The following is a 27,653-nucleotide window of genomic DNA, read 5'->3' as shown; positions in this document are numbered from 1 at the left end:
CCATATCAAACCCATCCCATCAGCCAGTGCAGTGTGGGAGACTATGATCAGCTGGGACAGTCTGTCCCAGCAAGGATGATGAAAAATGCAGATATTTTACACCTATGGCCTTGTGCTGTCAGTGATGAAAGCACTACATCTTCATCCAGAAGTGGTCTAAAGAATCACCGGTGCTCCTGGTCAGTAGCAGATCACCAGACCAGGCTATGTGAGGTGACAGTGGCAGGTGAGGCACAGCCTACTGCCTCTCCTTGCAAGACTTGGTGAGCACCAACCGGCTGGGAATGATCTGGGATCACTTCATGCTGGATGCTGTGTTGGGGCCCAAAGAGCTGGTCATTCAGGTCTGCATGCCCCAAAATGGGGGTTGCTGGATGCCAGCCAGCATCTCTGGTCTCCTTGGGTGTCAGTGTTGCAAGATCGGCTCCTCAGCCTCAAGGGAGCTATTTTGTTTTCACCTGCTGTTATTACCCTCTTTTTAAAAACATATGGTTTATTAGTTTCATTTTTACGTGGAATGCAGTGCTCAGATGTCTCTACAGTTTCATACCCTCTGCTGCCAGAACTAACTGAAAAATACTGAAACCAGGAGGTGCACAGGAACAAACTTCTCTGGGCTCTGCACATCTTCGCCGCTCTCAGCCACAATCCCACCTCTGGTCTAGCTTTTTTACCTGGACATGCTGTCAGCTGCCTTTTAAGCTCTCGCTGTAGTTTATTTTACTTAGAATGAGAGGATATGAGAGATGCGGGTCTCGGTCAGCGTCAGAGCTGTTAACTGCTCAGCATCGTGGTGTAAAGCTACGCTGTCCAGCTCCTGCTGGCTGATGCCTCCTTTCTGCTGGGTCAGTACCTGGGGCTGTACAGAATCTCACTGTGGAGCTCCAGCACAGAGGTGGGGAACGAAACCTTCTGTGCAGGAACTGACAGGCTGTAGCTGGAGACCCCAGCACCCACTGCTTTGTTTGAATTAAGTTAGACAAGGGCACCTAGTGAGCTGCTTTGCCTGCCTGGCACAGACACTGCCTCCGGGGACAGCTGTGCTGCTGGAATATCTGTGTTGCAAACACAGTCAGCACAGAGTTGGAGGGGTCCCAGCAGTCAGGACAGAGTTACCCTGCAAGGAATATCGAAAACAGGGCAATAGTCACGGTATTTCAGAGTATCGGGTAATGTTGCCAGGGGAATTTCTTCATTGGGTGCAGGGAAGTTAACAGGGTTTCTGGGATATCTTGGAAATGTTGCTCCCAGTGTGTTGCATTGGCCTGTTTTTCCTAAGAAGCAATTCACCTCTGACCTATGAAATGAGTGTGGAAACGATTGCAGGCTGCTGGTGGCTTTGGCAAATGGAAAACACAATGGGAGGGGTCAGTAAGGGGGGTGCAAGGAAAATGATATGGAGCCGTCAGGATGGGCGGGACACTGGGGCAGCAGGGGATGCCAGCAACACGGACCTTCAGCGAGGGGTCTCCTGGCTCCAACCAGACCATCGACGCTTCCCTCTGCCCCACCAGCGCGGCCCGATGAGACATGGGAGGAAAAGCAGCAGCATGAATTTTCCCTGCCCCCATTGCTTCCTGCTTGTGTGCTTCAGCTCTCTAAACTTTACCTGTCCTTGGTGCCACCACCTCATCTAAGAGCTCCTTCTGGTCTGCAGCGTGCCAGACGTCTAAGCGAGAGGAGAAGGAACTGGCACCATGGAGCTGCAGCTGTTTGCAGAGCCAGGACTTCCAGAAAACAAACTCTAGGCAGGGGAAAGATGCACAAACTGCATTTGCATGAGCCAAAAATGGGAGACAAGGAAGAAAACACCCTCTTGCAAAGGCCTGTGACTCATTAAAGCCTCTGGCCTCTGCAGACCAGAGCTAGCTGAATTAATTGGTATGCTTTTCCCATTTTGATTCTCTTTGGGTGACTTGTTTTTTCAGGAGTGCTTGCCAAGTGATTTAGACGAGCAATTATCAGCTGATTTTCACTAGATCTCACTTCCCATCCCATGAGTTTATGAGTATCTGAAACCATTTCCTGCTTGAATTAGAACAAATAGTTGAAAATTTCGTGGAAGAGGCCATTAAAAAAAATATTTAGTTTGAATTAATCTAAATATTTAAGTTGAATAATTTGCAAATACTTTATCCTCTTCCAACCTTTTAAAAAAAACCTTTTGAGGTATAAATTGCCAGAAATGTCTAAATGAAAAGTGATTTTAAACTGTAGAACAGTTTAGTTTTTTAGGACAATGGATCCCCCCTTTTATTCTGAATGGGGCTTGGGTTGTTTCCCTCCAGCAGTTGCAATTTCTGTTCACGCCCGTTTGCAACAACACATTTCAGCTGGGCAACTTCTGGCCAGGTTTGGTACAGACAGACTCCTGCGGCTTCTTGGGCCTGCTCCCGGATTATTGTCGTTTGTGATGGGATTGATTGCTAAACTACAGAGCGTGGCTGCTGGTCTGGAGCAAGAGCAGAAGTCTGTTGGGGAGCGTCTGATGCGCTGCAAACAGAGGATGTTCGCTGGGTATAAACACTCCTGCTTGCATGGGCTGCTCTGCGTACAACTATTATCTGGATGATCCCAGTGGCCACTTGCAGTTGAGTGAGACATTTCCCAGGAGATGGCACCCTCCTGGCTGCACAGGGGAAAGGACCCTCTCCTGTGACCAGATGTTTCCCCTCCCTGTGAGCTCCCAGCCAGCCCAGCTTCCTGTGCATACTGGGAACGGCTCAACCATTCTTCTCCTTCATTATACATGACCTCAGCAGTTCTGGTTTTGTCAAAGGGAATAAATGGAGAACTGAATGGTGCCCGCGCAAAGCTCAAGTGTGAATGAGAGCAGATGGTGGTGACTGGGAGCTGCCTCTGCTCTTACTGAGGGAGAGAATTTAACTCTTCACTCTGCACTGTGACACGAGTGAAAATGATGGGGGGCGGCTCCCAGTGACTCCTGTGGCCATACAGGAGCTATGACTATATCACCCTCCAGTTTTGGCTTGGCTTATGATGGGTTGGCTACTGCTGAAAAATATGGCCATGTTTCCAGAAGGAAGGCATGCAGCTTCCCCTGTGGGTCTGAGAACAACCCTGGGTATTGGCTACTGGGTCTCAGAGCCCCACTGTTTCTGCCTTGTCTTGTGTACTGCAGCTTTTCCTTCTATTTGATCATTTATTTATTGTATCTGGTCATCGTGGGGAGCAAGCAGGACGCTGTTGCCTGTTTCCCATTGAGGATCCAAACCCTTCTGTGGTGAAAAGGCCCATGATGCCCCTGTTACAGCTTTCTGTTCCCCTTGGGCTGAGTTCACCATGGTGATGTGAGTTTTACCACTGATTGTCCATCACAACATCTCCAGCTGGAGGAGTCTCATGTTCAGTCCTCACAGATGTTTTTACTAAATAGCAAAAACTGGAGAAAATGTGACCAATGCCTGTAGAAATCAGGAGGGTAAATGAAGGCAACTGTGGCAATGCAGGCAGAGGCAGAGCATGGCCACCCTGCATCCTGGCAGTGAAAGCTGAGTGAAGGTCACACAAGGGTGTGAGGTTCATTTGGCAAAGTGAGGATCTCTCTGAGGTTCTGTGGGCCTACCCACACTGACCTTTATGGACAGGGAGTCCAGCACATCGGCCATCTCTTCCAAGCCTGATACCTCTTTTCAGCCAGGCCAAGAGTGCATAAATCCCGTTACTCTCTTGAGACCGTAGGACTTCAAGCAGCTCCTGAGATGCAGACATCAACTTTGGAGACTCTTGCACTAGATGACCTTTGTGCTTATCCTCTCTTGGCTGTGTTTTGTGGTTTGTTTGGGTGACTCAGCCCCTTCTGGCTTATTTTTCTGGGATGGGACTCCCACAACTTGCATTAGCAGATAGGAAAACCTTTAAACCATAAACCACCTCAACATGTTGGAGGGGCATATAGGAATATAACCGAGAGGGAAGACAATGTGAACAGTTACCAGGACACATATTTTTTGCACCCCTCTGTGCTTGTTGGTTGGAAACTCCACCCTTGTGAAGGAGAGCAATAAAAACCCTCTGGCTCCTTTGAGCTCAGAGCTGGGCTTTTTTTCTGGGTCCACCTCCCAGGGTTTTCCAGGGACACTCTATCTTTTGGGTCCAGATAGGGCTAGGACCAGGAAGCTTAAATGCTCACAGACCCACAACAGCTGACCACAGCCAACCACAGGTTCACCACTCTTTCTCCAAGGCTCTGCTCCTCCTCTGGATGAATTTAGACCCACACAAGACGAATGCTGCAGAGCACCAGTACTAAACTCTGTTATCAGTCAAACTGAGATGTAGTTTATAATAGTACAATGACCTCAGAGAGGATCTGCTGAGGAAAAATAAAAGGGCTGTGCCCTTTTTTTTGCTTCCTTAAAACAGCCTGCCTTGTGTGGCTTCCTTGTTTTTCACATTTGGTTTGCCAGGAAGGTCATGTCTGACATTTCTTGGTTTTCCTGTAGGACTTGTTAGAGGTCCCACATGCAGAAAATGAGCTTCATCTGACCCTCACTGGTGAGCACTGAAACTTAAAGGACGAACCTTTTCTCCCTGCTGTTTATTTAATCATTGAATGAAAAAAAACCAAGAATGACTGACATGTTTAACCATTTTGACACAACTGAAGCAATGGGACTATGTTTTCCTGGTACATCTGACGCTACAAAACCACCTGCTCTTTTCCAGCCAAATATTCATCTAGTAAGATATATAAGGCCTGACTTTCTGATGTTGAAAGAAAACAAACAAGCTTCTTAGTTTCCCCCTCAGAAAAACAAATGGTCTTTTGTTATTTCAGCGTGGCCCTCTGGCCAGCTCAAGATTGGAAATCCAAAATTAGCATTTTAAAATAATCCCAGGCATGGATTTTGCAATCTTGCAATTGCACTGCAATCCTTACCAAGAAGGAAAAGTAATGAGTGGAAAGTCTTTTACCATCACTTATGCCAATTCCTTCCCTTCTTCCCTGGTCAGTCTTTGCTTGGCACTCCCCCAGGAAGAGAATTTGGGAAAGATGGGAGAGCTATCTATACCCACACTACAAGGCAGCTCTGTTTTGCTTCCTTCCCTTGTCAAGAGAAATGGGTCAGGCTGCCATGGCTTCTTTCTCCATTTCTGCAGACTCCTGCAGGTGCTGCCCCAGGCTGAGTGAAGAGGACAAAACATCTCTCTGGAGTGTGCCCATGGTGGGTGGATGAGGTTGAGGTGTGGAACAGGGCAAGTAGAAGGGATGCTTCATGATTAAGATGTAGAAGGAAGGGGCAGGAGAGGTGGCTTTATGGTCAGTCATATGGTCCCCATCCCTGTCAGGGCAGGGAGCAGAGCATGGAAAACCCTTCCCCTGGGCCAGGTGTCCCTGCCCTCCCCTCGGTGCTGGTATAAATAGCACAGCAGTGAGTCACGCAGAGAGCAGGGCTCTGAGCTGCAGCCTGGCTGGCTCATCTCGCTCCGTCCTGTGTCTCCTGACCCTGTGTTCCCACAAGGGATGCATATTTTCCCTGCAAAAGTTCCACACAGTGGCTGTGAGCACCCCAGGAGGGATTTCTGAATGGACGTTGCCAAAGGCCTGTCAAAGCAACCCCGGAGTGAGAGAAAAACTTCATCGCTAAAACACCATGGGCTGACCAGAGGACTTGGACCACAGCAAGCTCTGGGATCTTCCCCGTGGTGTGAGAGTGGGGCTGGGACTGATGGCCTCTGAATAGCCACAGGCATAGGACATCTGTATGTCTTTGAAGAGTGTGTGGAGAAATGTGGTCTCTCCTGAGGCTCTGCAGCAATTTAGAAATGCTGCAGATCCCTGAAGGCACCTACACCAAAGGACAAGGTATCTAAACAGAGAAACAGGGAAGAGGTTTGCATTCCCCTGGCAGGTGAAGATCTGCCTGGTGCGACCTGGAACCAGACTGGGGTCCTTGGGGCAAAAAGTTCCTGTATCCACTCCTCTCTGCCCCCTAGTCTGTTAGTTCAGGTTCGTGCACAACATGTGGGGCTAGGGCAGCTATGAGCAGCATCACGCTGAGTCCTGAGCCTCCTGCCCTGACACCCAGGTCCCTTTTGGTGTGAGCTGTGGGACTTGCAGAAGGCTCCTGGAGGGAAGGCCAACTTTCAGCACAACACTGTTCCCTGATTGTCAGCTCAGTGTAGGGCTCTGCAGGTGCCTAGAGTAGTGCTGATTCCTCTACTCTGTGCCCATCTGCTCAGGGCAGATCCCTGGAACCTTCTGGCTGGATCCTCCCTGCACCCACAGCCCAAAGGAAAGTACAAGGTGATGCCACCAATCCCAGAGAGGGGAGTTACCAAAGAAGGACAGTTCCTAGCAGACTCTGCACCATGCCTGCGCTCAATCAATGCATTCATCTGTGTCCCATCTGTTTCCCTTACACCTGAGTCCTGCCACTACACAATGCCCACTTCCTGTGCACCTTGAGTCACATAAATGCTGATCAGGAATGTGCCCAAACTGTGTATATCTGTGTGTTTGTGCAAAGGTTATTTAATCTCTGGCAGGTCACGATTCTCTTCCCATGGTGGCTTTGCACTGCCACAGTCCTTCCATGAGAACCTGCCCAGGTACTTTCCACAGGTGTCATAGTGCCATTTCCAAATAGTCTTTGGGACAGATTTGCAAAGCACAACACTAGAGTTGGGTCATAGCCACCTCCCAGGGAATAGATGAACTGAAAGGTGTCCTCAATCCATCAGATCCCCTGAATTAAGCCCTGCAAAACGAGACCAGTAACAAGGCCAATGAAGGGACACAGTGTTGTGCAAATATTACAGGCTTATCTACTTATCTGGATTATGCAACAGGCCTAGAAGAAGTGCTTCCATCCTGTGAACTTCTTTAATGCGTCTTCTGAGATTGTAGGAGGTGTTGCAACACTGTGGCTCCCTCCACTCCAAGGTGTAAGGCATGTACAGGGGAAATTCTTGTCTTACCTGCTGGCTCCCAGACAGACGCTGCCAGCGCCTCTTGCTTAACCCTCACGAAGCACTTGCTCATAGGTCAGTGTGTGACTTTCCTGCTTCCTGAGAAGGAAGGGAGGAAGCAGAGTCAGTGCTTTCAAGAGAGGGTTGGGGCACACACTCACCTTGCTCAACCCTGCTCATGGAGGGAAGACAGGACCGTATTTTGCTCTCTGAGCTCCCAGGTTGAATTTCTAAATTAATTTTGCTGGCAGGAAGCTGAGCAGGATGGCTGTCCTGGGAATGCCTGGATCATGAACTATAAGCTCCAAAACATTAGGGTCAGCAAAGCCATTTATGTCACATGGCACAAGCAGCAGAGGTGGTGACCTACGTCCAGCTCTGCCTGGTTGCATCAGTGGAGGTGGTTGGTGGTGGGGGACTGCTTGAAAGGCAGGGAAAAGGGGCACACTATAGGAAATCACCATCCCTCCCCTTTCTCCAGCCACCATTGAGGGAAGGGGATGACTGTGGGGAGGACGCAGTGACGTGGCCTGGTACTGAGGGGGTCTGGTGCAGCAGCTGGACACAGATTTCCTTTCCTGGCTGTCCTGTCCCTTTCTCTGAGGGGGCAGAGCTGTTTTCAGAGCGCTTGATATGGAAGGGCTTGCATCCCCCCTATGCTGCACATAGTGGTGTATTTACAGCGATGCTGAAAGCCCTGTTCAGATTTTCCCTTGTGCTGGCTGTGAAGGCAGGCACCAGATGGTCCTGCGATATCCCCTCCCAGAATGTGGCTGTGATAGAAACCCCACTGCCCATCCCCTGGAACCATGTAGCTCATTGATCCATCCTGCACCCACTGCTGCTGCAGTGCCTATTTGCATTGGTGGTGACCGTTGTCTCTTCCTGCAGAGAGCAAGAAATTAATGGCATGCACGTGCACTTTGCTTCCCATTACAGACAAAAGCAGACATAGGGCCCAGCCAGAGGCCAGTGGTGTGTTCTGAGCTCAAGGGTGCACTCCACCCTCAGTGTCCAGATTAGGGACAGCCTGGTTTAGCCTCCAGCCCAAGGATCTCCTGTAGCACCACCCTGGGCAGCAGAGTGTTCATTACTGGAGATGAGTTCTCCGGTTTATCTGAGCTGGAGAGTTTGGCTTACTCATTTGCCCTACAATTTCTGTAAGGTATTTGAGTTATGATGAACCACCGCTGACCCATATTCATCTCCACTGCATCTTAATGGTGATTTGAGGTGTGTCTTTATAAGATCATCAGTAGCTTATCAAAACTCTGCAGCCATGACCAGGAATTACTGGGTCAGATGCTCTGGGATGGGATGGGATGGGATGGGATGGCCAGGACAGGTCTTCATCTCTGGAACTAGGTGATGATCCAGTCCTCTTTGCCTAGCCTGTGACACTGGTAGAGAGCACTTGAAGACGCTCAGCACCTGCTGTGCAGGTTTGGGAGCCCTCAGACTCAGGGCAGAGCCTGTACACATTGACTGCAGGGAGCAGACTTCTCTGCCAGGCTTTTCTGGGAGCAGACTCACCAGCAAAGTACACCCAACACTGCTGGGGCAGTGAGCAGCCAACACAGCCACTGGTTTCCATGTTATTTCTAATAAATCTCTGGGCTTGGTGCTTGCTGTGCACTTGCAAGGCTCAGCTGCTGGTGCAGAAGTCCTGGTTATTCTTGTCCTCCTGGTTTTCTTCCATCCCCTGTTGTATTTTCTCCTCCCTGGAGTAGACTTGCCTCTCCTGACCCCTCCTGCCAAAGCTCTTCATGTTCCTTCCAGCCTTCTTCGCCCCAGAGGAGTTTGGGACAAGCAAACTCCCAAGGAGCAGGGTCTGCGTGTCCCATGCACACACTAGTTTGTCTCGTAGCAGATGCACGGGGGCAGGAGTCGGGAGCTCCAGCTGTTTCACTGTTTGCCTGGTTCTAATTGACATATTTCTGGTGGCTCAAATGAACTCCTATCTGTGTCAAACTGCACAAATCCCCCTGAAATAAGCCCATGGCATTAGAAGCTCTGATTGTCCCTGAACATAAGCTAAATAGGATTTTGTTCAAGTTTACCTTAATACAAAGGCCAATTGCATCCCATCAGGGTGGATGGTCTTGGCATTTCAAGTTGAGAAGAAAGAAGTGATAAAGAATAAAAGTAAAATATTTCTGAGGGTGAAGAGGAGTGTGAATTCCTCATGTGAAATGGCTTTTAGTTAAATCACTGCAACAAGCACAGTCTTTACAAACCATTTGCAAACCTGAGTTGTTTCCTCTTGGCAAATATTTTATTTAACCAAAGGCAAAAATGTAGATTTGAGTGGACAGGAATTTTTTGCAAGAGTATTTGCAAGTTTATTTTCTTTTTAATTTGATACCCATAAATTTTGTTATTGTTTGAGGGGAGATGCCTGCTCACAACAGAAAGTTAATCCAGGAAATAATTCCTGTAGAGAAAACTCCAACATTTTGTTTTCCAGAGAATCCGAATGCTAACGTTTTTCTTGTTTTTTAAGTTTTGGGCTGTTTTCTGTGTTTTGAGTGATTACCCCTGTTCTGAGGGTAGTTTTGACTTTCTTTGCTTGCAGCTGTGAGAATGGGCACAGCCAACCCACCTGGTGCTATCTGGATTTTGGAAATTCATTTAAATCAGTGGCACAACCTCTGCAAGAATTCTGGTGCAAACCCCCCAGGATTTGGTGGTCCTGCTGCCTCCGGGCTCTGTTGCAGGGCTGTGACAAGGGATCTTGTCTTTCCCATCAGTCTCCATCAGGATGTGATGGACCCCCACAGGACAGTGTGCTCCCAGGCTGTGCAGTGCGGACAAATTCCTGACAAATTCGGGGGAAGAGACACTGTAGTGGTTTTTTTTAAGCAAATCAAGATGTAAGACTGGAGCATATTGTCTCAGCTCCACTAGAGGAGCAAGCTGAAAAATGGCAAGCCTAAGTGGGTACAGAGCACATGCAAGGGAGCAGGATCAATATTTAAATAGACAACACATCCGTGAGGATGAAATTGAATTTCCTAAAATACCATCCTGACAACACAGAGAACTGGGATTTTTCCTCTTTCTTCTCCAACAGAAAGCACCCTGTGAGTGGTGGCTTTTCTCCAGCTGTTTCTCAGCAGGCTCAGCAGCCCCACAGGGTCATGTCCACGCAGTGGCAGTGCGTGACATGATGTCTCTGATGAGTGCGAGGTTTTTAGCGGGTCGCGGGGATGCAGACTGGTCTGCATCAGACACCATGTCATAGGCTGCTGCGCCAGCCTGGAGGCACGTCCCTGCCAGTGGCTCCTCCATCCCACCTTCTGTGCTGCTCTGCCCAGTGCAGCCCCTCCATCCTGCCCACCAGTTCCATGATGGGACAGGTCCCACCACTTCCCTCTGCCATGTCTTCACCTCCTCCATTTCTATCCGGAACGGTGATCCCAGATTGTTCATAGAAAGGCAAATCCCTTCTTTGTATTGATTTCTTACTCCTACATGTGAAAGTGACCCAGCCCTCATTCCTGTGTTCTCTGCATCTCTCATCTCACCTCCAGCCTGGTCTAAGACTGTCCCAAATGTTGAGTCCAGTTTGGCCATGGTTGCATGCAAGACCACCCAGCCCTGCTCAAAACAGCCTGGTACCTGGGTGCAGAGGAGACCGTGGTCCCTCTTTGTGTGACGGGGCACGTGGGGCTGCTTCCTGACCCCCAGCACGTCCACACACCCTAAGGATGCCAGGCCTGGACCTGAGCTGCCACTGAGGTGCTCACTGCATGTCTGCCCTGCCCTCACACCCCTAGCTGTGTGCTCCCCCCCACCGGTGGTTGAGGGTGTCCGGGAGGGAGGTTATATATAGACAGGCGGGATAAAGAAACTGAGCACAGATTAACCGGAGAGGCCTGGGACCAGGTAATCTGCCTGTGCTCTGCAGCTTTCATGGCTCTGGCCAAACGGGGGATAATGCTCCAATGCTTCTTACAGCCAAGACATGCCAAGACTTGGAGATGCCTTGTGCACTCAGTGTATCCCCACAGTGCGTTGGGTTTTCCATTTGGTCCCTGTGAGTGGACAGTGCTTTGTGACCCTTGGATAGAAAGTCCTTCAGGCAGAGGGAGTGATGGGGGACACCCCATCTGCACGCAGGTGGTCTGGGGCATGTGGGGCTCTAGCTGAGCATCTCTGCTCCTGTCTGGAGAGGTTGGCCAAATGAGGCATGCCAAATGTCCAAAAGACTTGAGAGAAGGCAATGGTTGGCTTGTGCCTCTGCTCTGAGCTTGTGCCCTGTGGTGCGGACAGGGGCTTTGCTGTCAACGATGTATCTTAGGGTCTGTGCAGGACAAAAGGGTAGCAGAGGCACAGGTTGGGAAGTGGGGCAGGTGCTTTCCTCTCCTGCAATGTCTGGGTTCAGATTCAGTTTGTGATCAAGGGGTCAGGGTGGGTGTCTCCCATCAGCTGGTGTCCAGGCTTCAGAGGTTGCTGTGGGAAAGCTGTTTTAATTCAGAGCCAGCAGAGACACAAGAGCAGGTCAGTTCACCCCGAAGCTGGCACCTCCAGCCTGCCCCTAAACCTCAGTGACTGGTGAAGACACCTCATGAGTTCTTAATGTCAGACTGAACCCCAGTCTTAACAGGTCCAGCAGATGAGTTGGACTCCACTATGAATTGTAAAGGAACCCTCAGCTGACATAGTTTTCCCATAGTGAGATGAATCTTGCAAAAGGTGTCTCCAGAGGATGTCTGCACAAAATCAGAGGCCAAATCATTTTAATCCGGGGTGCAGCAAACACAGCTGGCAACCAGGTGTGGCCTGTTTATCACGGCGTGCACTGCATGCGCCTGCACATGGCACTTGGTCCTGGAGGCAGGATTGAAGGAGTCCCAGAGCTTCTTGGCCCCAGAGAGGAGTGGCCTTGCTGGGTACCACCGCAGCCATTTGTGCAGCCTTTCTTCTTCCCCACAGCATCTCCCCTGATGCTTTGAGAGGGATTTTGCTGGACCTGTCTGGTGGATTAATAACCCCTTTCTCTCTAATTAACAGATTGCATAATCACCCCATTTCTTAATCAATTACAGTCGTTTGCAAATTCTTTCAACAAACAACTCCAGGAGAGCCTGTGACATCCACAGGCACACCCCCACCTGGTTCAACCCTGTCCAACCCCAGGTCCTTCCTTCAACTTTTCTCAGCCTGAGCTACTGGGCTGCCCAGTGTCAGTGGGTCCTGTGTGTTAAAGCAGAACTGAAAACATGTCTCATGCCTTTTGAAGAGTTTGCTATTTGTGAGCTGTTGCTTCCAGGCTTGATTTATCTTGGCCCTGGTTCTTGGATTTCCTTTCACTCTCATACAAACAGACAAGTTTTGGCACTGGATGGCAACAACAGCAAACCATGGGGAGCTGTGGCCCCTGTTGGCTTTTCTCTGCTGTTGGTGCTGGGCTGCCTAGGAGCCCTGCAAAGCCGGTGCATGGCCTAATTGCTCAAAAGCCTCAAGAATATCCCCAGATCCTCAATTTTGAACCTGCTAAGTTCAAAAGAAGGAGGCAGGGAAGTTTTTTTAAAAAAAGGCTCCTAGCTGGTGTAGCTGCACTTCATATTGTTGCTTGAGTGCAGATAAGACCTGTGAAGAAAACTGCAGGTGTATTGAGAGCAATGCAGGCTCCTTGAGAGTTACTAAATAGTGTGATCCTAATTAATTCAGAGCCAGCAGAGATGCAAGAGCAGGCCAGTTCACCTGAAACTGGCACCTCCAGACAGCAAGCAACAAGAAGGTGTTTTAAGCTCGATCAAGTGAACTCAACAGAGAAGTCGGGAGGTCTGCGGGGGCAGGGACACCTGAGTGGGGAAGAAAAAGTCCCTTGCACACTCGCATCAAATGCCAACACGAGCCACACAAAGAAAGAAAATGGATGAAAGAGCTGTGATGGGAAAAGTGAGGAGATAGCCAAGGATCCTGCTCCTGCAGGCAGTGTCCAGGAGGTGTGTGGTTGCTAGAGCTACAGGCTGGGATGTCTCACAGAAAGCACTCTGGGCAGTAATTTGCTTTGTGTCATCGTATTTGCATTTTTCCATGTTTTTAACTCTGTTTTCAACTCTGTAATCAAAGGCTTAGCCTTGTACAGCACTGTGATCAGCTTGCATGCTCTCAGACTCAGAGTGTGGTGGGAGAATGGAAAGTAGACGAAGCTGAAAATACAAAGTCTCATCTTTCTTCAAACGGAGTGGAGCCATGCAGAGGCAAATGTATGTACAGGCAGCACCCAGGGTGTGCAGTTTCAGGTGGATCTGTGAATCTGAGTTTGGACAGTGCGTCTTGCCAGGCTGTAAAGGCAAGATATTCTGAGTGCTGGGATATGGGGAAAATCTGCTCCTGAGTGGCCCTTGTGGCAAGAGCAGGCAGTGCTCATCTCATCTCAGGGAGCTGGCAGCGTGGGCATCTCTGCAGGCAAGAGGCCCTGTGTCCCTCCTTCTACCATCACCCATGATTTGTGTCAGACTTGCTTAGGGTTGCTAAATAACATTTCTGGTTGCTGCCAGCTGAAGGTGCACGGGGAAGCACAAGGACTGTGCACCCTGCTCCAGGTCCCCAGGCTGGCTCCGAGCATGCACTGCATGCTCCATTAATTAGAGTGCTGGAGGGAGATCCTTGTCTTCCCAGACCAGTGGTTTCTGTTATGATCACTGCTTACCTGACAAATTACTATCAGATGATAAAATCAAAAAGTGTATTCATACGTGAAGAACTCTGGGATGCTGTGAGCTGGGAACTTTTGACTTGAGGTTTAAAACACATTGCCACAATCAAATTGCATCTTTATTCTGAGAAATCCTAGTCTGACTTTGCAGGTTTGCTCTGCCATGACAGATACTCAGAAACAGTTGCTAAATGCTGTGACAAAAATAAGATTTTAACTATTTTTGACTCTTGCTTGCCTTGCTGACTCAACACAGCTCCCACTGTGGGTGCCAGATTATATTCCTGCACATACAATGGCAATGCAGTTATGACCTAAATTCTGATTGCAGAGCCTCTGTCTGAGGGTGACTCAGAACCCACTTTTGTGATTTGCTATTTGTAATTTGCCTTTTACTCCCTAGCTTAAACAGTGCACTCACCTAATTTGGGCTTGGAAAATGTATGTTGGCGAAGGCTTTTCAGAGGGACTGTGAAATGTGGTTGTCTTCATTTTTAGGTACATGTGAAAAGACAAGGCACTACGATATCCAGTCACATTCGAAGCTCCTGGTCCACATGACTAATTGCATCTCAGCTAAAAATAAAGCAGGATAGGTAAATCCATCTGCAGTTAAGTCATAAACAGCCCTAGCCAAGAGATTGCTCGTCCAGACTCTGTGGAGAAAAACCTATTTGAGTCATCAGCCTTCCTAGACATTGGGAATAGATTAGTAAGGCTCTGAAAAAACAGAAGAAAGGCCAAATTGATCATATTTTGGAGGTGGGATGTGAAGCATCCAGGACAGCTCCCTTCTTGAACATTTGAAGTAAAGGTCTGGGGGGGTTTTGTGTATCTGGGAGCTAGGGAAGAGCTGAGCATAGAGCAGTTGGGTATTATCAGACAGCCAGGTCCTGCAGACAGTGGGGAAGGGATCACTTGCAAGGATTCCCCAAAAAATATTTTACAAATTTTTTTGGCCTCTCTTGTGGAAGTGGAGAAGCCACAGAGGCACTGGCCGCATGCACAGCCCAGGAGAGCTGAGTGGGCTGGTGATGTCTCTGTGTACCTACAGCCCGTGGTGAAGGTGTGCCCCTGGGTGTGAGCCACAGCAGATGGCCCTGGGGCACAATCAGGCTTTGTGACTGCAGACTGGCAAACTCAGACACTGGTGGTGCTGGGCAGGGGTCCTCTCCACCACCACTCCCTCCAGAAGCAGTCAGCCCAAACTGAATCACATCTGCTCTCTCACTCAGCAGCTGCACCGGCGTTTGCAGATTAAAGGTAAGTCATTAGGTACAGAGGTGTTGAGACAAGAGCTGAGCCCAGCTATAGACACAGCCAACACCCCCAGAGCCTCCAGAGTAGAGATCCCCTGGCCCTCTTGCCACCAGAAATTAATGAACATCTCAGGGGCCACATTTATGCCCTCAGTGGGGTTGCAAAGGTTGCAGAGACAGTGGAAAGCTGCATTTTGCTATGAAAAACTTGACAGCAGCATAACTGCTTGGGTGGCAGCGCAGGGGCATATGCTAGAGCCTGTATTTCTTCCTATTGCCTGTTCCAGCCAGCAGACCACGTCTCCTGGGTATGTCTCTGCTCCTGATCTGTAGCTAGAGATGATACTGGGTCTGGGCTGGCAGAGCAGCCCTGGGAGGAGGCTTCCAGGAGGTCACAGTGTTCTACTGCACTGTTGTGGCAATAGAAGTGTCACTGTGCGGGAGGAGTGGTGAAAGTGGCTCCTGGGGATATGATGTATGTGCGTGCTGCTGTTGGGAGATAGAGACAATTTATTCTGCTTTTTTTTCCATTGTGCATGGGTACGTAACCCAGCTCTCAGCCTCCTCTAACAGTAACGCTTTGTTTCCCTTAACCAACATCACTTTTTAAATGATGCAAATAATTTTAGTGCATCCAAACAGGAAGTGGCTGAGTGTCTGGTTGTCTGAATCAACATCCTGGAGGCTGGGCCTTTGCCACCAGCACAACTACTAAATATAGGAGTCGCCTATGGATGGAAGTGCAGGTCTCGGAAATGGCAGAGCTGGTGAGACTCTGTGCCAGAATGTGACCACTGCCAAATACTACTGTTGGTTGGCCAGTTCAGTCCTGCTTGTGCGGCCACAAGCAGCAGCATCTCAGCTTCTTTGTGCTGTTGCAATCACATTTCCTTTCTGGTTGTGGCATTGGAATGGAAAGAGTAGAACACAAAGACCAGCACTGCTGCTTTGGTGTTGGATGAGTGGCCCTCAAAAGCTTCCCAAACTAATCCTTTCCCAGAATTGTAAGCTCAGTGGTCTAGCAGGGCAGCCACGCACAGAAGGGACTTCAGAGCTAACGCTCCTTCCTGGCACATGTGGGACAGCTGGAGTCACTTGCAGATCTGGAGAAAAGACACAGGAAAGAGTCAGGTCATCTGCCACTCAGCAGAAGTCAGATGTTACCACTTCAGATTAAGTTTTCTTCAGGATAAAGAATGTAGAATTTTTTTTTTTCCAGACTTCTGCTGCAAGTTTTCCAAGAAATCGAACAATCCCAGACAAGATCTAATAAGTCTGCATTTATTGTGAAGCAGCATAGCTGCCTACAAAACTAAAATATCTCCCAAACCCAGCGGATTGCTGTTGATAAAAAGATCTGTGGTTCCTAAAGTAACCCCAGAATATCTTCTATAGATGTTACTGGTTGTTCTCCTCTTTTATCGCCTGTGACGCAGCTGAGGAAGGAGACAGATGATGGCTTGAGGTAACGAATGCCCAGAAATACTCCTTTGGCTTTTCTTGTGCTGGATCTATAGTCATGTTGGACTGTGAATTCAAGGTCTGTCCTGATGTCTGGTGCTGGGGATCTGCAAGGACTGAGCTGCACTTGGGTTTGACAGGCAGGCCAGGTAGAAAGAGGCGGCACATGCTGGAGCCAGGAAGGTGTCCCATGGGAATGCAAGAGAAGGAGCCCCAAAGCCAAAGCCAGTCCTCAGGGCACTCCTGCAGATCACTAACATGTGTGGGCAGCTAATCTGATCTCGTGCCCACCTTCCTGGCCATTGCAGATGGAACTAAACCTGCCAAAGATATTCTTGGCTGTCATATGGCAACATGCACCACTGCTGGGAAGATCTGAGCTGTGAGACACAGGGCACCCATCTTGCCAAAGTGCTGGAGCAGCTCTTCAGAGATGAGTGCTTCTACAGTAATTCTGTATAATACAGCTTCTCCCCAAATTCTGGATGTCCCAACTCGACCTCTCAGCTACATAGTTTAGATGGAGAGGAGAGTTCTCCTCATGCCATGGCAGAAAGGTGAGAGGCTGACTTAAACCCTTCAAAAGGACGTCACTGGCCTCAAGAAGGTCTGGTCCTGCCCTCAGCCAGCAAAGGTGGGAGAAGCAGAACAGTCACCCTGGCCTCGCCAATGGGAGAGAAGGTCTTCTTGCCTTGATGCTGCTCCTCAGCAGCATCTTTGATTACTTTTCTTGCAGTCAGAAAATTTAGAATAGCTCCTACTAAAAATAAACAGATTTTTCAATTTTTTGAGCTTTCACACCGTGCACTCTCAGAGCTGGGAATCACCATTTCTTCATGGGAATTTAGATAAACAGTGGTGACAGAATTAAATCTACTGAGTACTAGTAAAGGGCAGAGCATTAGCCATCATATATCAGAACTCTGCTGGGGTCTTAAAGGACTGAGTTAGAAGGGCTATTTTAAGTCCAGGAAGAACACATTTCTGAGTCTAGAAACTCCTTTGAGTTAGTTGTGATTTAAAAAAAAAAAAAAAAAAAAAAAAGTGAACTAAAGAGCATATAATCTCATTTTAACAATGTTATCATTAATGAAACACACAGAGATGCAGCAGGAACATTGTACTGTGCTAGTATTGTGTTCTCACCTTTCACAAGCTTGTTTTAGACAGAGATGCTAATCTCACAGGAACACTTCTGCTTCCTGCATGAATCTGACACTTTAAGGCAGATGTGGATAGAGATTTTTGTGCTGTGCTGAAAGCATCAGCTAGTTTTTTTGTTATTTCACTAAAGAAAGTGGAAGTATTTAATGATGGGCTGGTGTGTAGGAGCAGTGACATTTCTGTGCTACTATTCATCATGAGCATTTTGGGCGCCCTACGCTTCTCTCTTTGTCCCAGTGCCCTATTTCAGAGCAGACTCTCACACATCTATTCTGGTTATTTGTAACATAGCAAGACTGCTGCATTTAAAGTGCAGATGGCAATTTCATGGGGATCCAAATCCTGCCTTCTATCAACAAATTTCAGAAGTCTAATCAAGGCACCCTGGGGGTTGGCAGCTTCAGAGGAAAAAACAGACAAGAAATTGGGAGGGGAAAGGAAAAAAACATCAATTCCAAAATTTTGCAGACTAAAATTAAAAGAAAATCTTGATTCAGATCAAAACAAAATACTGTTTCATCTCATAGGGGGAAAAACTCCCAGTGTTTTCCACCAACTCAAGTATCATTATTAACAGAGACTGACTTTTCTCACAGTGAATATGGCATTCGTGGAAATGCCAGTGATGGTCATAGGAAACTGGCCATGACTTTTTGGTCTGAATGAGATGTTTGGGGCTGGACTCCCACAGCTGCTGAGCTGTGGAGAGTCTTTGTCCTGCTGTGGGTGTGCAGAGAGCCAGGGGGTGGAAGACTCTCAGTCCTCTCTGCTTTGTGAACAATAATGAAATATTTATTGGTCCATGGAGAGTGAGAACATCTTGCCAGCCTGGGGGTTATGGTCCTTCCTGTAAGGATGGGGGTCTTGCTCCTGTGTGTAACAGCCAGTCCATAGGTGTTCTCCAGGAGAGAGGTATGAGGGGCCCCACAGAGACCTTCTAACCTGCTGGTGTGGGAGACTTCCATGGGTGAAGGCAGGACTCAGACCAATGTCCTAGATGAGCCTCCGCCCTGGGGTGTCAGTTAGAAGGGTTAGAGGGTCTCTCTTGTCCCTCCCAAGGGCCAAGAACCTGACTTTGTTACAAAGACCTAGAATGAAAGCAGAAATTTTGTTACAGCTATAACAAAATGTTCCTGGCTAATCCCAAACATAACACTTTGCTGTGAGAAAGAGGGAAAATAAAAGTGGCTTGATCTGAATTGATTATAAAATAGTTTTCTGGTTCAATGATTTAATTGAAAACACAGTTGTTCTTGCAGCAGAAATTGTTATCTGGGTTTCTCAGTCAGAAACTGATAAGAGCATGGGATGGACCCTGTCCTGACCGGAGAGTGGCTGCAAGGCACTGGCACAAGTGACCTGAAATGTGGGCACGGGTGCTGCACCGCTCCTCAGCCAGCAGCTGCCCCTGCGAGCAGGACCACCACACGCCATTTCTTTACATGCCCCATTTGGCAAATGCTTGTGGCAGCGTCAGCTCTCGGGTGAGCTCAGGACAAGCCACCTCATTCCTGACAGACTTGTTGAAGCTCCAGGTGGTGTTCAGCAGGACATGACAAAGCTCCCGCCAAGGCTGTGGGAGCAGTGACGGCTGCTGCGCAGGGAACACTCGTAACCCGCATGTGGTGACAAGGGGCAACAAGCTGTCTTCATGACCTTCCCTTGGACGTGAGCAAGCGGTGGGTAAAGTGATGGTGGGTTTCTGGAAAGGGAACAGCCCAGCTGGGAGCGCACAACGCGGGGGGGAGGATGTCAGCTCTTAGTCTGAGCAGGGAGCTCTGGATGGAGCTGGAGGAGCTATCTCCACCTGCAGTCTTTGCTGCCAGGCAGCTCTGCCCTGCCGGGGTCACAGGCCAGGGCAGCAGGCAGATGGTCTATTAGCTCAGGTCCTGACAGGGAAGACGGGGTGGCGGCTTCCTGAGGTCTTTTTCATCCTGGCTGTCTGTGGGAATTACTGGCATCCCATCACTATCTGCTGATCTCATTTTCACTGTTTCCCCTTGCCATGTGTTGCAGGGAGCCAAGGAACAGAGACGTGCGGGTGTTCCCATGGGAGCAGGGAACATGCTCCGGCAGTGGGTCCAGCTGTGCCTCCCACGGGGACAGCCCGGCGTTGGGTCAGGGCTATGCTGAGGTCCTCTCCAGCCGCAGGGTCAGACCAGCTCTGGTGCAGCCTCTCCACAGAGGGATCCAACGGGCCGAGCTGGGATCCCGTAGTGGTTGCCCTTAGGGCTCAACCCTTTCCTAAGACCTTTGACACTACAGGGTTTTAATGCAGCATTTGAAGACCTCTTCTAAGTGTGTCTGCTCATGTCCTCCTGCTGTGGGGCTGGGTTTGCTGTCTATGCTGGAGCTTGAGCATGAGACTACAACAGAGCAGAGAGAAGGCAGCGAGGGTGCTCTCAGGATATGTTAAGTGTGGGATGAGACACCCATGACACAGCTCTTACACCAGTGCATGCTTGATTGCTAACACAGAATAAACCAACTTCAGCAACAGTTTTGTTTTCTCTCAGCTGAAGCCTGTCTTTCTCACCGTTCAGCATCCCAACCGTCAGCAGTCAGTTGGGTTGTACCTCCACAGCTCTGTGCATGCAATGGGGAAGGACTTGTAGAGCCACAGTACAACACAAGCACCACCACAGATCTAGCCTGGTCTGTCCCTTCTCTGGGGAACTTGTAGGGAAATGAAGGGCCTGGCTGGGTGCCCAGGTCCTCTGCGGAGATGGAGCTAACAGCACCAACGCAGGGCTCACCTCATGAACAAGGTGCTTTTGTCCTGGAGTCTGACTCCCGGGTAGTGTGCCCAGTGCTGTTGCTCCTCCCCTCCAAATGGGGAGGTTAAAATGTGTCCAGCTGGAGCTTGAGAGGAAGCAGAGTGGGCTTGGAGAGCCAGCTGGGCTGGTGCCTGGCTGCCATGGTCCGCTCTGCTCCTCTGCTGATGGGCTGGTCGCTGCTCTCGAGTTCAGGTTGTGCCTGCCCAATTCCACTAGGCATGAGAGCCCGAGAGGGGCTGCACTAGAAATCTGGAAAAATTAAGTCTGTCAGGGATCCCTGGAGGTTTCTAATCCAACCTCCTAATGTCAAAGCTGGGGCAGGTAGCTCCTGGCCTTGTCCAGTCATTTTGAAAATCTCCAGGGTGGAGACTCCACCACCTATGGGCACCTGCCCCAGTGCTCCAACACTCTTAAAATGACCTGTAAGCATGGCACAGATAAACAGAGGGCCAGGGAGGAAGGACCCGCTCTCCTCATGGGCGAGACAGTGCTGAAGCTGCAGTGAGCCTCCCCACAGGATCCCAGTTCTCTTCTGCTTCCCCACCAGGACCCTCAGCCTCCAGACCATCACCCATGGCATGGCCCGGATCTAAGTGGTGCTGGCTGGTGCCCCCGATGCTGAGGCTAAACAGAGGGAGTTAAAGGACTAAAGGATCACCTCCCTGTGGGGGTTTAATGAGACCAGCTGGTGGATATATTTTCCTCCTGAGCTGGAATTAGAGCTGTCTGGAAAGTGTACTGTATTTCCCATGAAAGTTTCAGAGGATGTGCACACCTTTCACTTGCATTACCATTTCATGTGCTCTCACAGCTCTCCAAGAAACAGCTTAGCAGGTAAGTACAACTAAAATTTAAAAAAATCCAAAATATCATACTTCTTTGTCCAAGACATCTTACAAACTTAGACAAAATGAGAAGTCTCCCCAGAAGCTTTGGTTGTAAGAGATGAGTTTTGGTTTGGTTGGGGGTTTTTTTTGGTTAGTTTGTTTTTCAAAAAGCCATTTTATGTCAAAACAAAGAAATAAAGCTTTTCAATCAGCTCAGGGGACAGCAAAGCACAGAGCCTGCGGGTTTCCCTTCTGCATCTCTGAGTCATTGTGAGAGTGGAGGGTCTCTATTTTTAGCCTCTGCACACACTAACTGATACCAGCTACAGAGCCAAGTTGATCTTCAGCACTGGGTTACCGTTGCGAAACCCTGGCACTAGCACAGAGTCGGTCCTTGGGTCTGGGCTTGGGTGCACAGAGTGGCACCTTTGAGGAGAGGAGCAGCAGAAGGAGGGGATGGAGACGTGACCATCCCATCCAACCTGGGAGCGTGGCAGCGGAGCTGCTGTGTCAGGTGACAGCCACTATGGCTGTGCAGGGAGTTGTCCCTCCCTGTGATACCCTCTGTGCTGGAGCAGGAGGGCGGATGGGCGAGGAGGGACAGTTCTGCGCAGGGACTAGTTGGAATGTTCGGATCATAATTTTTCTCTGGAAATGTAGGAGTTTGATTTTACCATGTTTTTTATGGTAACAGTAGCAGAAAGTTTTGGGTTTTATTTAGTAAGTCCAACCACCCAAACCTGACAACCTGAGAACTATTTGGACTTGAGCTTGGCACAGCTATGCCTTTTGGGAGAAAAATGCCTCGTGGCCTTCTCCTGCCTGGACTGGTTTCCCTGGTGGGACTGCAGATGGGATCAGAATTTTTTGCTTGCTTTATTTGTGAAGAATCAGCTGTGAAATATAGATGAAACATCTTTTCCTCTACCTTTGTTTTAGGAGCTGAGTGCAACGAGCCCATGTGTTTTAAGTAGCTTTATTAGGTGCAGAAGAGCACAAGAACAGGCGATGGCGAGTGTCCTGCCTCGGGCCTGACATGGCCTTGCAGATCAAAGAAGTGGCCATTTTTGAGCATGTGAGTTAATTCTGGGTGGAAAAAAAAAAATGGCTTTCTCAGTAATGCTGTTGGGCATGCCCACAGATGTCAAACAAGGAAGAGAGAGACTTCTACGGCCCACCAGGGTGGTTCTGTATGAGGAAACAGGAGGCTGTGTAGTTGCTTGTCTGTGGGCTGTGTGATATGTGGGTTAGCAAGGGGAGGAAGGCGGCAGGTACATGGTCAACCCAAATGGATGGATAAGAGATGTTGTAAAAATAGCTCACTGCTGAAGAGACTTGCGGTGTAGGTAACCTGCTGGGGAGACATACAGCTTTTGCTGTAGGATGAATGTAGTTGCAGGCTGCCTGAGAGATGCACATCTCAATCATTATATGAAAGACACTGCACAGTCTGCACAGCAGTGTGCTCATTAACCATGGCTGAAACTGCCACAAGACCAAGTCCAGCCTTGGAAGTGTATGTGTGAGATGGAAAAAAACCTCTAAACAAGCCCTTCATGCCCCTTTCTGCCCCAAGAGATACTGTTTCTGTAGACTTGACAAAAAGTCCTGAAGCAGAAAGAAAAAGAAGGGACTGGACAAACTCAGTTCCTCTCTAACTCACATACATTCACTTTCTTCCCTGAACCATTTTAAGAAGTGTAGAAACAGCAGGCTTTGCTCATCATACTTGACTCTGGCATTACTCCTGATGTGCTCCAGCACAACTGGGATAGGGACTCTAAAATCACAGCGTAATTCAGAAAGAACTCACTGCAATGTTAGCACAGGTTGCTCAGAGTCTTGTCACAGGCATATTTTGCAGATTTTAAGGACTGAGACTCCATGGTCCCTCTGGGCCCCTGTCCCAGTGCTTGACCACTGGAAGAAGCTCATTGAGGAGCTGTCTGGTGATCCAATTCTTTACAGGTAATCCGTGTGAACCACATCATTCCAGCCAGACTTTAATGGTTTTTAAACCTGCCTCAGTTTTTCTTAGCCAGAGGGTTCAAGCAGTCACAGGTGCCCACCTGGAGTGGTCTAGCCAAGCTTTGCATTTGGTTGAAGATGGCCTGTGTCATCCGAGGGTCACATCTCCCTTCCCCATCTCCCTGGGGCTGGTCTGCTCGTCCCCACTCCCCTGCTCAGGACAGCTGTGGTGGACAGCTCTGCCAGGGTCTGCCTTACCCCTCTAAGGGTGAGGCCACCTGGAGACCTTCCTTCTGCTTCCTCCAGGACCTCAGCACACAGGGACTTCCACAGCAGTTTCCAGAGAAGGCTCTGCCCTCACTCGTTGGTTGGTGCCATCATTCAGGCCCACGTGCAGAGCCCTGGCTTTATCTCTGTATCACCTGATACAGCTTTGTCTCACCTAGAGGATAAGAAGAATTCAATAGTGAAGGCAGCATATTTTCATTCCAAACAAATGCTAATTAGCCGGCATAATAATCAGTCTCCAGGAGCCCACATTGTCACACCAGCACAGAGGGATGCCTGGCAGAGCCCATGGTGGATCCCTGGTGGGTGACCTTGCACGGGCTTTAGAGCTGCTCTGCCTTATGAGGAGGACATAGCTTAACCCCCAGCAGTGCCAGCTGGGATATGCACCAATGTAAACAACTTCCCACGGGACCAGGTGTCCATTTTCAGCCTCCTGAGGAAATCTAAATATGAATAATATTTCCCCATGAGTGCAGAAACCCCCTTTGCTCTTGCTCCTCTGCTGTCTCCTGTTGCCCATTAAAAATCAGAAAAAATGTGAAACTTAGAGGGGAGTTGGAAAAAATTGAAAATAGTATTTACAAAACAGAACAAAACCTGGATTTTTTTTTTTCCAGGTGCAGAAACAGTATTTTTATTCAGACATTTTTATTTCAAACAGAACAAAATGCCATTTTTGCAAGCAAGTAAAAATTCCCAGTGGCTACCATTATTCTAATAAACATGAAAAGGAAGTTTGCGTCTGATTCTGATGGTAGGTAAATCATGTGAGCTCACACCTAGGCAAATGTGTTTTCCTACTCCTGGTGACATACTACAATATGACAAGGGCCAGCTTTGGGTCTGTGCTTGGCTTAGGCAATCCTGTACTGGTGCACAGAGTAGCTGAAAACCAAATGAAGTACTGGATGACAGCTCTTCTCAAACAGAGGGTCCCTCCAGTCTGCAGCTCATTTTGGGTAAGTCGTAGCATTCTTTCATGGTGCTGAAAATGGTTGTGATTAAGCAGAAATTACCTCAAACAGGCTGCCTCTCAGGTTCCAACAAGTGCGTAGACAGCAGCCATGCCACAGTGACAAACCTCATGAGGAAGTTTGCAAACAGACAATCCCTCAGACGGTCTGCTTGGAAACCGTGGGTGTCTCGTCTCCTCTGGGGACGCAGTTGCATTTCCTATGTAGTCTTCATTGTCACCTGTGACTCTCTCTTGTGAGGATCTCGTACAAAGTCCATGTTCAGTGGTCAAAACCTCTTTTCTGGCAGCTCCGGTCCATGTTCTTTCCTATTACAAAGGTGGTGCGAGTACCTGGGCAGTAAGCAAGTCCCACAGGGATGTAAAGACCTTCATTGAAAGAATGTGGAAACATCCTTCCTGCATGTGCTGCTCGGACTGATGGACTGCCCATGCAGCTCCTACAGAAAAGCCATCAAGACAGCTGACAGCGTGCAGACCATATCCAGAGTCTTTGGGAGCAACACCAGGACCTGAAGCATTTGTTGTGCTCTTGATGAGGCTGCTGCTTCCGCTGAGATGGTTTGATGGTGCAGGAGGAAGAGGTCCATGTCTCCATACCCCCGTTTCTCAATGGGTCCATTTGTTCTGTCCCGTTCCAAGGCTCAGCTGGCTCATTCCTGGCCCTGGCAGTGTCAGACTGAGTAGCCATCCCACCAAACCAAAAGCAAACTTCTCTTGGCTTCTCTGATGGCCTCTTACACTGGCCCCCTTCTCAGAGGAGCTGCACCAAGCATGCCCCTGAGATCTCCCACTTTCATTCATGTGGCTTGCAGTGATGTAAATCCTGGGTGTGAGGGTCGAGAAGACCATTCTCTGAAGGGAAGCAGAGCACTTCACACAGTTCTATGAATGCCCGAGAGCTGTGAAACCAGGAGCAGCTTCCTGGCCGCAAAACCCCTAAGCCACCGAGACTAGCACAAGAAATGAAAGACCACTGGGGACACACCTAAGTTACTTTCTTGTTTCTAGGGAAATTTTTTTGTTTCTTCTGTTTCCCAGGTCCAGAAATCTGCTTTTTTGCTGCTGTGAGAGCCTCAAAGCTCTAACACTTTCACATAGTCCCACTACCATGTTTGTGAACACACAAAAGACAGAATCAGGAAACCTAAGTTCAGTTTTCAGTTGTGGATGATGCAGCTGGGAAAAGGGTAGTCCACAGACTTGCCTGTCACTAACCTTTGCTATTGTCTAGATAAAACATGAAGCAGCCCCAAGAGATGGGAGGCTGCCCAACATCCAGGCTCGAATCACAGAAAACATTCCCCAGCTGTGGCACTCCAATAATTAACAACTGGGAATTTGCTGCTGTTTGAGGAGGCTGCACTAATTCCACCTTTATCAGATATTTGGGAGCTGAAATTAATTACCTCTTGCCATATGTGTGTGCAGTGCTATCTTTTGGGGTATTTGCATAGATCAATGCTAATTATTTCTATCTTTCTCAGAGGGTGCTTTGTCCAGTGATGACTCAGACCTGCTCAGGCCGCTGACCTGCAGCAGGGAATGGTTTTTGTGAGTGTGCCAGGTGTGTTTCTCACACCATTTTCTGGAGAAGCATGTCCCATGGGCTCAGGCCGCTGGCTTCCAGCAAGAAGAATGTTTCTTGTTCTTCAGTGACCTATTTTTGCTGGTTGCATTTTCACTTTGGACTAAGCCATTCCTCTCCCGCTTGCTACTCCCATGTCGGAGCTGTTAGTGCTTCCTCTAGATTAGCCCAACAAGTCTGTTTTATTTTTAATCTTATCCCTTAAACTCAACATGGATTTTTAACTTCACTTTCTAGCTTGTTTGTGACAGCCATTGGCCCTTCTGCTTTATTAATGCCAGAAATTCCTTAACTACTGGCATGTTTCTTACTGTTGTTATAACCCTGGAGACCCACAGGCAATATAAACTTCCCCTGCCTTTTACAAAAGCTGATTGCTGGGCACTACATGACCACAAGCTAGTGGGCAGTCCCCACATTACTTTCTTTGCTACATGGAGTCATGCAGTTCCACTGGCATGAGATGAGATCTAGCTTTGAGAAACACAATGCTGTGGGTCCCTGGAGGAAAGTCTTCACCAAAGCTGCAGCAGCCATGTGTAGGGACATCTTTTGCTCTAGAAGACTTCCCTTCCCCTGGCTGTGCTCAGGAAATGTGATTCCTTGTTCTTTCATAATGCAAGGAGGGTTTCCACTCTGGATAGCTATAGATTATGGAAAGGCTCAGTACACCTCCTGCCAAAACCCACAGGACCTTCCTGCTGGCAATAGAGAGGACCTGTGCTCGTGTGTGGTTACTTTCTCCTGTGCTAGGTCTGTGGTGTCTGACATGGGGACTATTGGCAACTGCCTTTTTCTTGTGGCCAGAAAGCACTGACTGCAGACCTACGACCCTCAGAAGGTTGGGGGATAAGTGGGCCAATAAACTCCTGTTTGTAAGCTCTGTGTATACGGGGGTGTCCTTTGTTCACTCCATCCTTGTTGGAAGAGCACGTCTGCCCTTCACTAGCACTCAGCAGTGGTTACACCACTTGGATCATGTTTCATTTGTGAATATATTAACAAAACTCTTTAACAACAATAAACTTTAAATAACGAGTGGCAACTGGTGAATGGAGCCTCCATCTGTTCTCACCCACGATGTGCAAAGTCTACCAAAGTCAATGGACTTCTCTCTGCTGAATTCAATGGGCCTTTTGCCAAAAGCTGTGTGAATAAAATGATGCTTGTGCATATATTTATGAATGGTGAGGAAGGGGATATGTGCAAAACCAGCAGCCATAAGCACTCATGAAACTGCTCCTAATACAGTTTTTGGCGAATGCCAGCAATTGTCTGTCTGAAAACTTCTTGTCTTCTTGGCGCAGGAAGAGGAACTCCATAGCCCTGGGACACCACCGGTGCTGCATCAGAAGAGACTCACATCAGAAAGCAACGCATTGCAAAGGACACAGCTTCCCTGGTGCAGAGGTGGGTTTTGAAGACTTCAGCACTGTACCTGTGACTAGACTAATTTGCTCTGGGATTTCTTTACTGCAGACGATTGCTGCTGTCAGAGTGTTTATCTAGTTATAAAAAAATCCAGTGTTGTTGTGATTCCTACAAAGGAAGATGAAGCTTGGGGAAGACTTCTGTGTAACTGCATGTTCATTGATCTGAAGTCATCAGTTTCTCGCAAGGGGCCCGTAAGGTGTTGAAGTGACACATACGGAGTCAGCACATAATGAGGTCAATTAGGGACAACTTTAACGTCCCTCTGGAAGGGCATGTATTCTTCAGTCCCTCCAGATACCCACACG

This window comes from Athene noctua, chromosome 24 (assembly GCF_965140245.1).
Source record: "Athene noctua chromosome 24, bAthNoc1.hap1.1, whole genome shotgun sequence".
Lineage (NCBI taxonomy): Eukaryota > Metazoa > Chordata > Aves > Strigiformes > Strigidae > Athene > Athene noctua.
Note: the sequence above shows the minus strand (reverse complement) of the source record.